Genomic DNA, 12004 nt, shown 5'->3' with positions numbered 1-12004 from the left:
TAGAGCTTTTCTTCTACTTCTCCTTGCCTGCCTCCTGCAGACCTCCTCCTCCTTCCCCACTCTCTCTCAGACTACTCAAACTGGACCTTCCTTTCTCTGACTGCTCTCTGGTGGCTCCTCCCACCTCCCCAGTTGCTAAGCTGTACCCTATAGGGGCGGGGATGGGTCTTACGGCCCCTCCCAGCATGCAGCATGGGAGGGTTACTGCCACTGTCCCTGGTCCCAGTGTGTACCTAACAATGGATGTTGTGTAGATTTACCAGGGGACCGGTGTTCACTCCTTTCCTCACCCAGAATGGGGCATCACACCGCTGGATGGGGTGCAATGTCCTGTGGCGACGGAAGCCCCAGGGGCGCCACAGATGCAATTTTTTAACTCTAATGGATCTTCAAATTTCCTATTGTTACTCCTACATCTTTCTTGAGTTAGTAAAAATGGATACAAAAATGCAATGTTTAAAGAAGCCCCCCACCATGAAGTTTATTCTTCTTTAAATCTCTGTATATGTGCATGTAGTGTGGTGAGATTATACTAATATACTCACCTGCCATGATCTTCTCTGGTATTCAGTGCCATTCTGCTCCTCTTCTCAGTAACATCCCCACTATTTAGACTCTCCATCTTACTCTATGCGCTATGATTCTTTAAGAATGTAAGCCTTTGGAGCACTGCTTTAAAGCTCCATAGGCTTACATTGAAAAAAAAACACTTTTGGATCACTCAGAGCGCAGTTTGTCCTGGAAAATCTGAAGAGTGGTGATATTACTGAAAAGAAGAGAAAAAAGGCGCTGGATCTTAGAGAAGGTTGCAATGTCATGAGTGAGCTGCATTCTGGGGGGACCGCTGGTTAGTCTGGATCCAGAAGGACATAGAGACTTAAGCCTGCTTTACACGGTACGACCGATTGTGCGATTTCAAAATCGATCGTACCCGCCCCCGTCCTTTTTGCGTCACGGGCAAATCGCTGCCCGTGTCGCACAAAGTTAGTAACCCCCGTCACACATACTTACCTCTCGTGCGACCTCGCTGTGGGCGGCGAACGTCCACTTCCTGGAGTGGGAGGGACGTTCGGCGTCACAGCGATGTCACACGGCCGCCGGCCAATAGAAGCGGAGGGGCGGAGATGAGCGGGACGTAAACATCCCACCCACCTCCTTCCTTCCACACAGAGACGGCGGCGGCTGCGGGAGGCAGGTGAGCTGCTCATCGTTCCCGTGGTGTCACAAGGAGCGGCATGTGCTACCACGGAAACGATGGTCAACTAAATTAAACGATTTTATGGAACCTAACGAGCAGTACCCAACTCACGATTTGTGAGCGATACTGCGTCGCTAGGAGGTGTCACACAGGCCGGCATCGCCAGCGATGTCGGATGTGCATCACAAAAACCGTGACCCCGACGATCTATCGCACGATAGATTGCCTGGTGTAAAGCAGCCTTTACTGTGCACAAGTCTGCACCTTGTGTTTAAATGGAAGGTATCGCGGTTTTTTATTTTTGTATTAAAAAAGTGATTATGAAATCAAGTATTTCTAATACAAAATGAAAATCGCAGCTTATTTAGTTTTTATTTAATTCTTATTTTACTGGAGGCACTGGGGGCTGCCATGCTGGATTTGCTGTGTGTGTAATGACAGTAACTCATTTCTTTATGGCAGCCCCTGTGCATAGAGAACAGTAGTCGGAATCCAACCCCTTCAGTAACGTTACAGTGGGCGTCTGCTGTGACCTGGACGCGCACCCTGGGCTGTCCAGATCACAGCAGAGGGAGGAGATCAGCGCCATTATTGTGGAGCTCACAGCGTGTGCTGCTTGCTCCACTTTATCCCTGTCACCCGCCGGGATGTGTGAGAACGGGCCGCCTCCCCTCCCCTCCCCCCGTTACCGTCTCTGATGACATCTCATCCCTCCATTCTCCCCAGCCCCTGCTCTGCCCCAGCTACTGCCGCCGCCCCTCCCCCCGCCGTTACCATCTCCAATGACACCCCCCTCCATTCTCCCAAGCCCCCTCTCTGCCCGCTTCCACAGCTCCCCCAGCTCTGCCTGCTGCCGCAGCTCCCACAGCTCTGCCCGCTGCCGCAGCTCCCCCAGCTCTGCCCGCCGCAGCTCCCCCAGCTCTGCCCACTGCCGCAGCTCACCCAGCTTTGCCCGCCGCTGCAGCTCTCCCCACCGCTGCAGCTCTCCCCGCTCTGCCCGCCGCTGCTGTGTGTGTGTGGTACAAGGTCCCCATCAGGGGTGATGTGTGTGTGTGTGTGTGTGTGTGTGTGTGTGTGTGTGTGTGGCACAGAAGGTCCCCATCAGGGGTGATTGTGTGTGTATCGTGTGTGTGTGTGTGTGTGGCGCACAAGGTCCCTATCAGGGGTAATGTGTGTGTGTGCACGCGCCACTGCATGTGAGTACCTGTGTGTGTACCGGTGATACTGTCTGCAGGGTTGTGTATCTAATCCTATCCTGTGTGATACTGTATGCATAGCTGTGTATCTAATCTCCTGTGTGATGCTGTCTGCTGAGCCGTGTATCTAATCCTGTCCTGTGTGATACTGTCTGCTGAGCTGTGTATCTAATCCTATCATGTAATACTGTCTGCACGGTTGTTTATCTAATCCTATCGTGTGATACTGTCTGCAGAGCTGTGTATCTAATCCTCTGTTGTGTGATACTGTCTGCTGAGCTGTGTATTCAATCCTATCCTGTGTGATACTGTCTGCATGGCTGTGTATCTAATCCTATTGTGTGATACTGTCTGCACGGCTGTGTATCTAATCCTATCGTGTGTGACACTGTCTGCTCGGTTGTGTATCTAATCCTCTCCTGTGTGATACTGTCTGCAGAGCTGTGTATCTAATCCTATCCTTTGTGATGTCTGCAAAGCTGTGTATCTAATCCTCTGCTGTGTGATATGGTCTGCTGAGTTGTGTATCTAATCCTCTCCTGTGTGATACTGTGTGCTGAGCTATGTATCTAATCCTATCCTGTGTGCTGAGCTGTGTATCTAATCCTATCGTGTGATACTGTCTGGTGAGCCGTGTATCAAATCCTATCCTGTGTGATACTCCTGCTGTCCTTGGTGACACTTTAGACATTTGTGGTCATCAACAAAATGGCTCTGCACTATGTCCCTACATGTCATTCTCTGTTATCTGTTGTAAACACTCAGATTGGGAGAGGGGAGGTGTGACATCACACACAGGAGAGCAGACTCCGCCCACTTTTACTGGAGGCTGTAATGTGAGCTTTTTATACAGTGAGATTTCTGTAGGATTTCAGCAGCTGCTCCCCCTAGTGTTTAACAGTGGAAAATATCAAACTTTTTATTTTGTTTTATATTTTGCTCAATTAAAAACAACTAATAATATTTAAACAAAACATTAAAACATTATTACTTTACATTTTTTCAGTTATTGATTTTTTTTTTTTTGACGATATCTTCCCTTTGCTTTCTTTTGGTGCTGTAGGGGTTAAGTACTCTTCCCCATCTGGCTATCCTTTAGAGCCTTAATCCCAGCTGCAGCTCTGTGTGACCACTCCCCTTTGCTATAAATAGACACATGCCTTAAAATCTGTTGCCAGTTATAGGATCTCACTATTTAAATGCTGACTACTTTGGAAAGTGCCAGTCTCTGGAAGAAGCTGAGGAGTTGTGACAATTGGTGTTTAGCTGCATTGGAGTGTCTTGGAATGTTTTCCGTTTTGTGTCTTTTTTTCCATGTCTGTCTCCCTACTACTGTGTTGTATTATTGCAGTGGTGAGACTAGTGCTCTCACCTGCCTTCTCACTGTCCTAGAAATTTGATCGGCAGCATGGAAAGGACTCATACAGGGACATTAACGAATGCAGGGATCAGCCTCAGGTGAGCGTAGGAGGTGAATATGTACCCTCTTCCTAGTACAAGGACCCACCATTGTATAGTTATTTCTGTGTACCCTGTTTGTTTAAGTGCTCGCTTGAGGATTCTTAATTCATGGCGAAACCCTGGTAGTCACTGCGTGATATGCAAGAGGTTAGTATATTAATACATTCACACTACACCACATGCATACAGTATATACACAAATTTCAAATTTAATGACAAAAAGATTTTATAGAAGATAGAGAGTCAGCCCCAGTCTTTGAAATTTGAAAGGCTCCTGACTAGTAATGGGGGCGAGCACTAAAATACTCTGATGAACGTTACTCGAGCCAAGTAATTTCAAATGCTAGGGTTCTTTTCCAGAGTAACGAGCATAATGGAAGTCAATGTGAAACTTGAGCATTTACCTGGCAGACCCTCCCGTGAGGTCTGAGGGGGTTTGGTAAATCACTTAAAAGGGATGGAAACATAAGAGATATGGAATGAGAACAGCATGGGGAAGAGGCCTTGATGTATCTCTCTCAGGTTGCTGTTGAAAACTATTTTATCAGATTATCACGCCTCTTTTACAGACTGACAAAAACATACAAAGCTGACTATAAAATTGATTTTAATCGACAAAATATTAAGATACATTATTTTCTGTATACTGCCATTCAGGGCCGGCCTTAGCCTGAATGGTGCCCTGTGCAAAACTGCCCTTTGGTGCCCCCCCTACTGATTTTTTACCCAGTTTCCCAAAAAACAAACGAGGAAAGGAGGCCATAGTTTTATATCCTAAGAAAATTGATCTCTTCAAATGTAAAATAAATTACAAATTTGTGTTGGAGAATCTACACCTGAAATCCACCACGTCTGATCTCGTTTTTTTAGAGGTCTTCCGATTTCAACCATTTATGCCGTATCCATGGATATTACACCCCACCCCAGCTCCGACTCCACCCCTCAATAATATATATATATATATATATATATATATATATATTACACACACACACACACACACAGTTATGGCCAAAAGTGTTACCACCTTTGAAGTTGTTTCAGAAAATAAAGCATTTCCCTTAGAAAATTAATAATACACCCCCTACACCTCCCCTCTCCATAATATACTCTCTACACCGCCCCTTTCCATAATCTCTCTCCCACACTGCACCTATTTATAATATTCCCCCACACACTGCCCGTCAGTGTACCCCCACACAATATCCCTGTGTATAATATCCCCACACACTGCCCGTCTGTATGATATCACACACACACACACACTGCTCCTCTGTATAATATCTCTCCCACACACACTGCCCCATGTATAATATCCCCCACAAACACTGCCCCTCAGTAGAATGTACCCACACAATGCCGCTGTGTATAATATTCACACACACTGCTCCTCTGTATAATATCCTCCCAAACACACTGCTCCTCAGTGTAATATCCCCCACACACTGCGCCTCAGTATATCCCCCCCACACACTGCACCTCAGTACACTATCCCCCCACACACACTGCTCCTCGGTATATCATCCCCCACACACTTCTCCTCAGTGTAATATCCACCCACACTGCTCCTCTATATAATATCCCCCACACACACTGCACCTCAGTACACTATCCCCCACGCACACACTGCACCTCAGTATACTATTCCCCCACACACACACACTGCTCCTCAGCATAATATCCTCCCACACACTGCTCCTCAGTATAATATCCCTCTACACACTGCTTCTCTGTATAATATCCCCCACACACAATGCCCCACTGCAAAATACCCCCCCACACACTGGTCTTCTGTATAATATCCCCCCACACACTGCTCCTCTGTTTGCAATCCCCCACACACACGGTTTTTCAATATAATATCCTACACACACTGTTCCTCTGTATAATATCCTCCCACACACACTGCTCTTCTGTATAATATCCTCCCACACCCACTGGTCCTCTGTATAATATCCTCCCACACACTGCTCCTCTGTATAATGTCCCCACACGTACACTGCTCCTCTGTAAATACCAACACACTTCCCATTTGTATAATATCCCACACACTGCTCCTCTGTGTAGCATCCAACACACACACACACACACACACACACACTGCCCTTCTATATATCCCCCACACACTGCAACGCTGTATAATATGCACACACACAATGACCCTCTGTGTAATATCCCTCATGTACATTGCCCCTTTGTACACTATCCTCCATACAAACTTCCCTTCTTTATACATGTCCGACTCCTCACACACACAATGCTCTTCTGTATATCACCCCACAAACACTAGCCCTCTGTATACTACCCCCCACACACATTGTCTCTTTGTATAATATCCTCCTGGTATATATGTCCAAATCCTGGTATATATGTCTGCATCCTGGGCCCTTCCTGGTATGCATGTCCCTCATCCTGGTTTATTGTTCCCTTCCTAGCATAAATGTCCTCTTCCAGGTATATATGTCCCCATCCAGGGACCCTCCTGGTATGCATGTTCCCATCCCAGTTTATTTGTCCCTATCCTGGTATATATGTCCAATCCTGGGCACCTCCTGGTATGTATATCCCACTCCTTGGCACATTCTGGTATATATGTCCCCATCCTGGTTTCTGTCACCTTCTTGGTATATATGTCCTCCTCCTGGTATATATGTTCCCATCCCGGTTTATTTGTCCCTTTCCCAGCATATATATCCCCATCCTAGGCTTCTCCTGATGTATATATATTCCCCTCCAGGGCACATTCTGGTATATATGTCCCCATCCTGGTTTTTGTCCCCTTCCTGGTATATATCTCCTCCTTTTTGTGTATATGTGCCTTTCCTGGGTCTCTCCTCGTATATTTGTTTACTGCAAAAGAATAAAAAAACTAAATATTTTACTCACCCTCCCCGGCTCCTACGTCCTGCAGCGTCCTCTCTGAGCAGCAATGCATTTCAGCTGGATGTGCGCCCTCCACACATCCAGCTACAGCAAGGCAGGTGCTCCTGCAGCGGGCTCCCCCACGACCCGGGGCTGGACTCAGCGCCCCCCCCACCACCCGCGGCTGGAGTCAACGGCCCCCCCGCTGGAGTCAGCGCCCCCCCCGCTGGAGTTAGCGCCCCCCCCGCGGCTGGAGTCAGTTGGTCCCCCACCACCCCCAGCAATCTTCAGCTCATGGAGTGCCTACCTATCCCTGCCGGATGCTGCGCACTCACCAGCTCCGCATTGCCCGCAGCACTGTGATGAGGTGCAGAGTGATGACCTCATAACACTGGGCTGCGGGATGACGCACCACCTTTCTGCTCTGCTCCATTCACAGTGCCTCCCCCACCACATGGCTAATTTGCATGCGATGCCCTAGAAGGATTTCGCACGCATCTTAGTCATGTGTAGACTGCAGTTGTGGCTGAAGCGACACCGCCGGGCTCCTCTGCTGCAGCTGTGACTGGGGCTCGGTGAAGATGGTGGGCCCGGCTGGCCAGGGGCTACATAGAGCCAAGTAATTAACCGGCTAAGTAAGTAACCAGCGGCGGTTACAGTAAAAACGCAATGCTGGAACTGGAAGAGCCAGGAAATGTTACGACTTCTTACCTCTCTGCTGCGCCCCCCCTGAAGCATGGCTGTCGGCGCCCTGTGCGACCGCACAAGTCGCACATGCCTAAAGCCGGCCATGCTGCCGTGCTTCTAAGCTAAATTTAACTACAGAGAAAAATTATCTCCTCCATCCCTTTGGCTAGTTTTATGCTTAGTGTTGTTTTAAAAATGCAGCAGTTTTCCATTTCAGTCAGGAAAAATAAACAAGTGAGTGCATTAACTTTATGAAATCTCATAACCTTTGCTGGGATTGTAAATTAAGTCATTTATTTGCATCTAACCCATTGAAAAAGCTGCCAAAAAATGCAGCAGAAATGCAATGTGGGAACATAGCCTTAATAGCAGGGCCATCACTAGCCATATTTTCTCATCACCTATGACTACAGTCAATGACATGGTATAGGGGTAAATAAAACACATTCAGTAATCAGCGTTGCACAAAATGAGTATAACGCGAGGGTCTCTGAAAACGCAGCGGGACATAAAGTCTGACATGTGTGCCAGTCTCTCAACAGGCAAGATTTACCTGTCCTCATCAGAGGGATGACTATACATCTCTTCCCACCTCCCTCTCCTCCTCCTGCTCCTTCTCTTCTGGCCATCTACACTGAATAGATAGGATAAAGCTTTTTTTGGGTAGTACCAGCTGTAGCGCAGGCAATCATCTTCTCTTTCTCCTCCTCAGCCTCCTCCTCCTCATTAACACCCAATCTAAACTGGGAAGATGATATAAGGCTGGGTAGCATTAACCTTTGTATTTTCTGCCTCAATCTCCACCTGTTCCACATGCAGAGCTTCCTTTTCCATTGTGAGCAGCGTGCATTTCATTAGACACAGAATCGGGATGGTTTCTCTAATTATGGTGTCATCGCCGCTCACAATCTTGGCTGATTCCTCAAAATTTTGGCAAACAGCACAGATGTCAGACCACAAGCAGTTCTGGGTGCATATTGCTAATCTCTGCCTACCTGTCCCTGTATACACCAGCATAGATAAAGGGATATAGTCTATAGAAAAAGTATTTCTAAAGATTTTTTAGAGTATGCTAATGAGCGAGGGGACTAGTCCCCTGGGCGTTAGTTCCCCTGGCTAGTCGCCCCCATTACCATGTTAGCACTCCCCTGTGAGCGTGTTGAACTTACTCACTTCTTCGGGTGCCATCACCGCCCGACTCTGGATTTCAGCTCAGTGCGCATGACCCCGGGACAATTAGACAGGGATTAGCAATATGCACCCAGAACTGCTCATGGTTCTGGGTGCCTATTGGACCTGACAGGTTCCCTTTAAGTCATTTGTCTATAAACATTTTTTTTGCAGGGTCAATTGTGCTGTTCTTAATCCCATTTTGCTTTCTTTTGCAGCCCCTTTGCCCTCACTACGACCATTTTACAGCCATTTTTCAGTACAGAAGTTTGGGTCCCAAATTGATTTGCTTGGGGTTTGGAGTCTGAGGTCAAGTTTGGATCAAGTCCGGTCCCGAACCAAACTTTTTTTTAAAGTCCAGCTGAACCCAGCGATTCCGCACATCCATAGATCCGGTGTTCTCTAGTGGAGCGACTAAAGCCTGGTGACGGTTCCATTAAAGCCTCAAAATAGAACGATAAATAAGAGATTTATCTAAAAATTGTCACTGTGTTACCCATGCACCCATGAGTTACAAGTTTAGTACAGTTTCTGCCATGGATTGTTTCCTGAATCTGCAGAAAAAAAATACAATTTTGAATTTGCTGCAATTTTAACACAGATTCTCTAACAAACCTGCATAAATTTATTCTCCAACTTCAGAATTAGGTTGTGTAAGACCTTATTCATTAATATTGGTCTGTATTTTTTTGAGGGTTTTTATTCTAAATTGAACACCAAAAGTTCTTAACAAATCTACAATGTCGGAACATGGTTAAATATTCCGTATCCACAAGCCATACTCACATTCATTCAGAAATGAAAGAGATGGTAATTTGTTTGACAGAATCATCACTCTGGACAGTGGTCTGTGATTTCCTTTCCCAGAATAACAATATAGAGTCTCTACAGGATTCAGTGAAGCTGTTATTTTGTTGCGGCAAGAAAAAAAAAATTACTGACGTCAACCAGATCTCTAGGGTCAGGGTCCTGACTGTCACATGCAGGAGCAGAGATACTGGGATTAATTGCAGCCACTTGTAAATTTTCTGGAACGGAATGTAGTTCTGTCTAAACACTATAATCATTATCAATATTTTCATTATGTCCCATAAAGTCATAATGATGTAATATCTGTTATTCCTGTTGTGCTTTCTTGGCGGTCTCCTTTAATTTTGATTCCAGAGAATGTAACACTTTTTAGCCTGCTACTTTAATCATATAATTTGTAACCTATTGACAAGGCACTAGAGAAATATTTATGAACACGGGCAAGGATCAGTCTAAGAGTTTGCTAAATATGCCATCTGGTTACAACATATTCTTGGATATTTCGAGATGTAATATTTAATTGAGAAAGAAATTTTGATATCTGAAAGTATTCTAGAGCAATAATTAGAATGCTGACTGAAGATCTTGACTTAAGGCCGCTCTACACGCTGCGATATCGGTACCGAAATTGCTAGCGTGGGTACCCGCCCCCATCTGTTGTGCGACACGGGCAAATCGCTGCCCGTGGCGCACAACATCGCCCAGACCGTCACACTACTTACCTGTCCGGCGACGTCGCTGTGACCGGCGAACTGCCTCCTTTCTAAGGGTGAGAGTTCGTTCAGCGTCACAGCGACGTCACAGCTGCGTCACTGAACCGCCACCCAATAGAAGCGGAGGGGCGGAGATGAGTGGGACGTAACATCCCGCCCACCTCCTTCCGCATAGCGGCCGGGAGGCAGGTAAGGTGAGGTTCCTCGGAGCGATGTGTGCTGCCGCAGGAACGAGGAACAACCTCGTTACTGCTGCAGTAACGATTTTTGAGAATGAACCCCCATGTCACCGATGAGCGATTTTGTATGTTTTTGCAACGATGCAAAATAGCTCATAGGTGTCACACGCAACGGCATCGCTAATGCGGCCGGATGTGCGTCACCAATTCCGCCACCCCAACGAGTTAGCATTAGCGATGTCGTAGCGTGTAAAGCCCTCTTTAGTAAAGTCTGACTAATGGCCATTGCCTCACCATAATGACCCAACCCAAAACCCACACTTTCACCTTCTTAACCTAAAATAAGACACAACAACTGCGTGACATTGGATGTAAAAGGCCACAGCAGCCCCATTTATTAACACCGAACAAACAATAACATTTCATCCATAAACATATTAATATTCCAAAACATAACCACCAGCCCAACCAATGTCCCATTGGGACCCAGCACAGCAGGGACCCACATTAACATGTTTCGCTGTGACCCAGCACAGCAGGGACCACCCTTTACCAAGTATACCATTGCACCACCAGGGGTAACCCATTCCTGCACTGGTTTCACCCCCCCGCACTGTGTGCAATCCACCGACTTCAAATACCCCCCTTCTTTCCACCACAGCAAGCACGTATGACACCTTGCACATACGAGTGCTGCCACCAAAACCAACCCGCGCCGACTACAGTAACCAATGCCTTGGTATCAATACCAAATGGACGAAAATGATCCCCATTGGACCTCACAATTCCACCTGCACCAAACCACCTTCACAACATGGCCAGCCACACATAAGACCTGCAACTAGCCAACCCCAACGTCCGATCCTATTCACCGCCTGCGTGTTTTCTTCTGCAGGGTTCAAAGTTAAAGGGAACCTGTCAGGTCCTGTATGCACCCAGAACCATCAGCAATTGTGAATGTATACCGTCCCTGTTATGATCTGGTAACTGTGGACGATCCAAAAAAATCCCATGAATCAGGAAAAAATAAAACCACAAGAGTAGTTGGGAACTAAGCTGACCTCAATCCCTTATCTATCAGACAACACTAGAAGTAGCAGTGGTATGTTCCTAACACACCTAGACACCTCGTCACTGCCGGAGAAACTTGCTACACCTCAAAGATAGAAATGAGGACTCCTAATGTGCCTCAGAGCAGTCCCCAAAGAAATAGCAAGCCCCCAACATGCAACAACGGTGATGTAAGAAAACACAATACACAGATAGAAATTATAGATTAGCAAAGGTGAGGCCCAACTTATTAGATACGCCAGGACAGATAACTGATTGCGGCCAGCAGAAACCCTGCAAAAAATACCAAACTCCTGATAGGAATAAAATACTAAAACCACTGGGTCTTCCCCCACTATATCAGGTACTCTTGTGCCAGACATTTTAAAGTGAACTGCAAATATAATGGGAAAAAAACTAAATGACAGAACAAACTATATTCTAAAGTGCAAATAATCCAAACATGAACAGGGATCAAGCTTGCTTTCTTGCTGGAGGATCTGCCCTGCTCACAAAAGCAGACAGACAGATTCTCACATACAAGAAATCAAACACAGAACCAAATGGAATAAGCAGAAACAACCTTAAGTGCAATTTCAGCAATTAAACAAAGAAACTAGCAAACGTATCTGGAGTAGATTCAGGCATAGAATAAATGGAAGAAACTGAAGGGAAAAC

The sequence above is a fragment of the Anomaloglossus baeobatrachus genome, chromosome 10 (genome assembly GCF_048569485.1).
Source record: "Anomaloglossus baeobatrachus isolate aAnoBae1 chromosome 10, aAnoBae1.hap1, whole genome shotgun sequence".
Taxonomy (NCBI): Eukaryota; Metazoa; Chordata; class Amphibia; order Anura; family Aromobatidae; genus Anomaloglossus; species Anomaloglossus baeobatrachus.
This window is presented reverse-complemented; position numbering follows the sequence as displayed.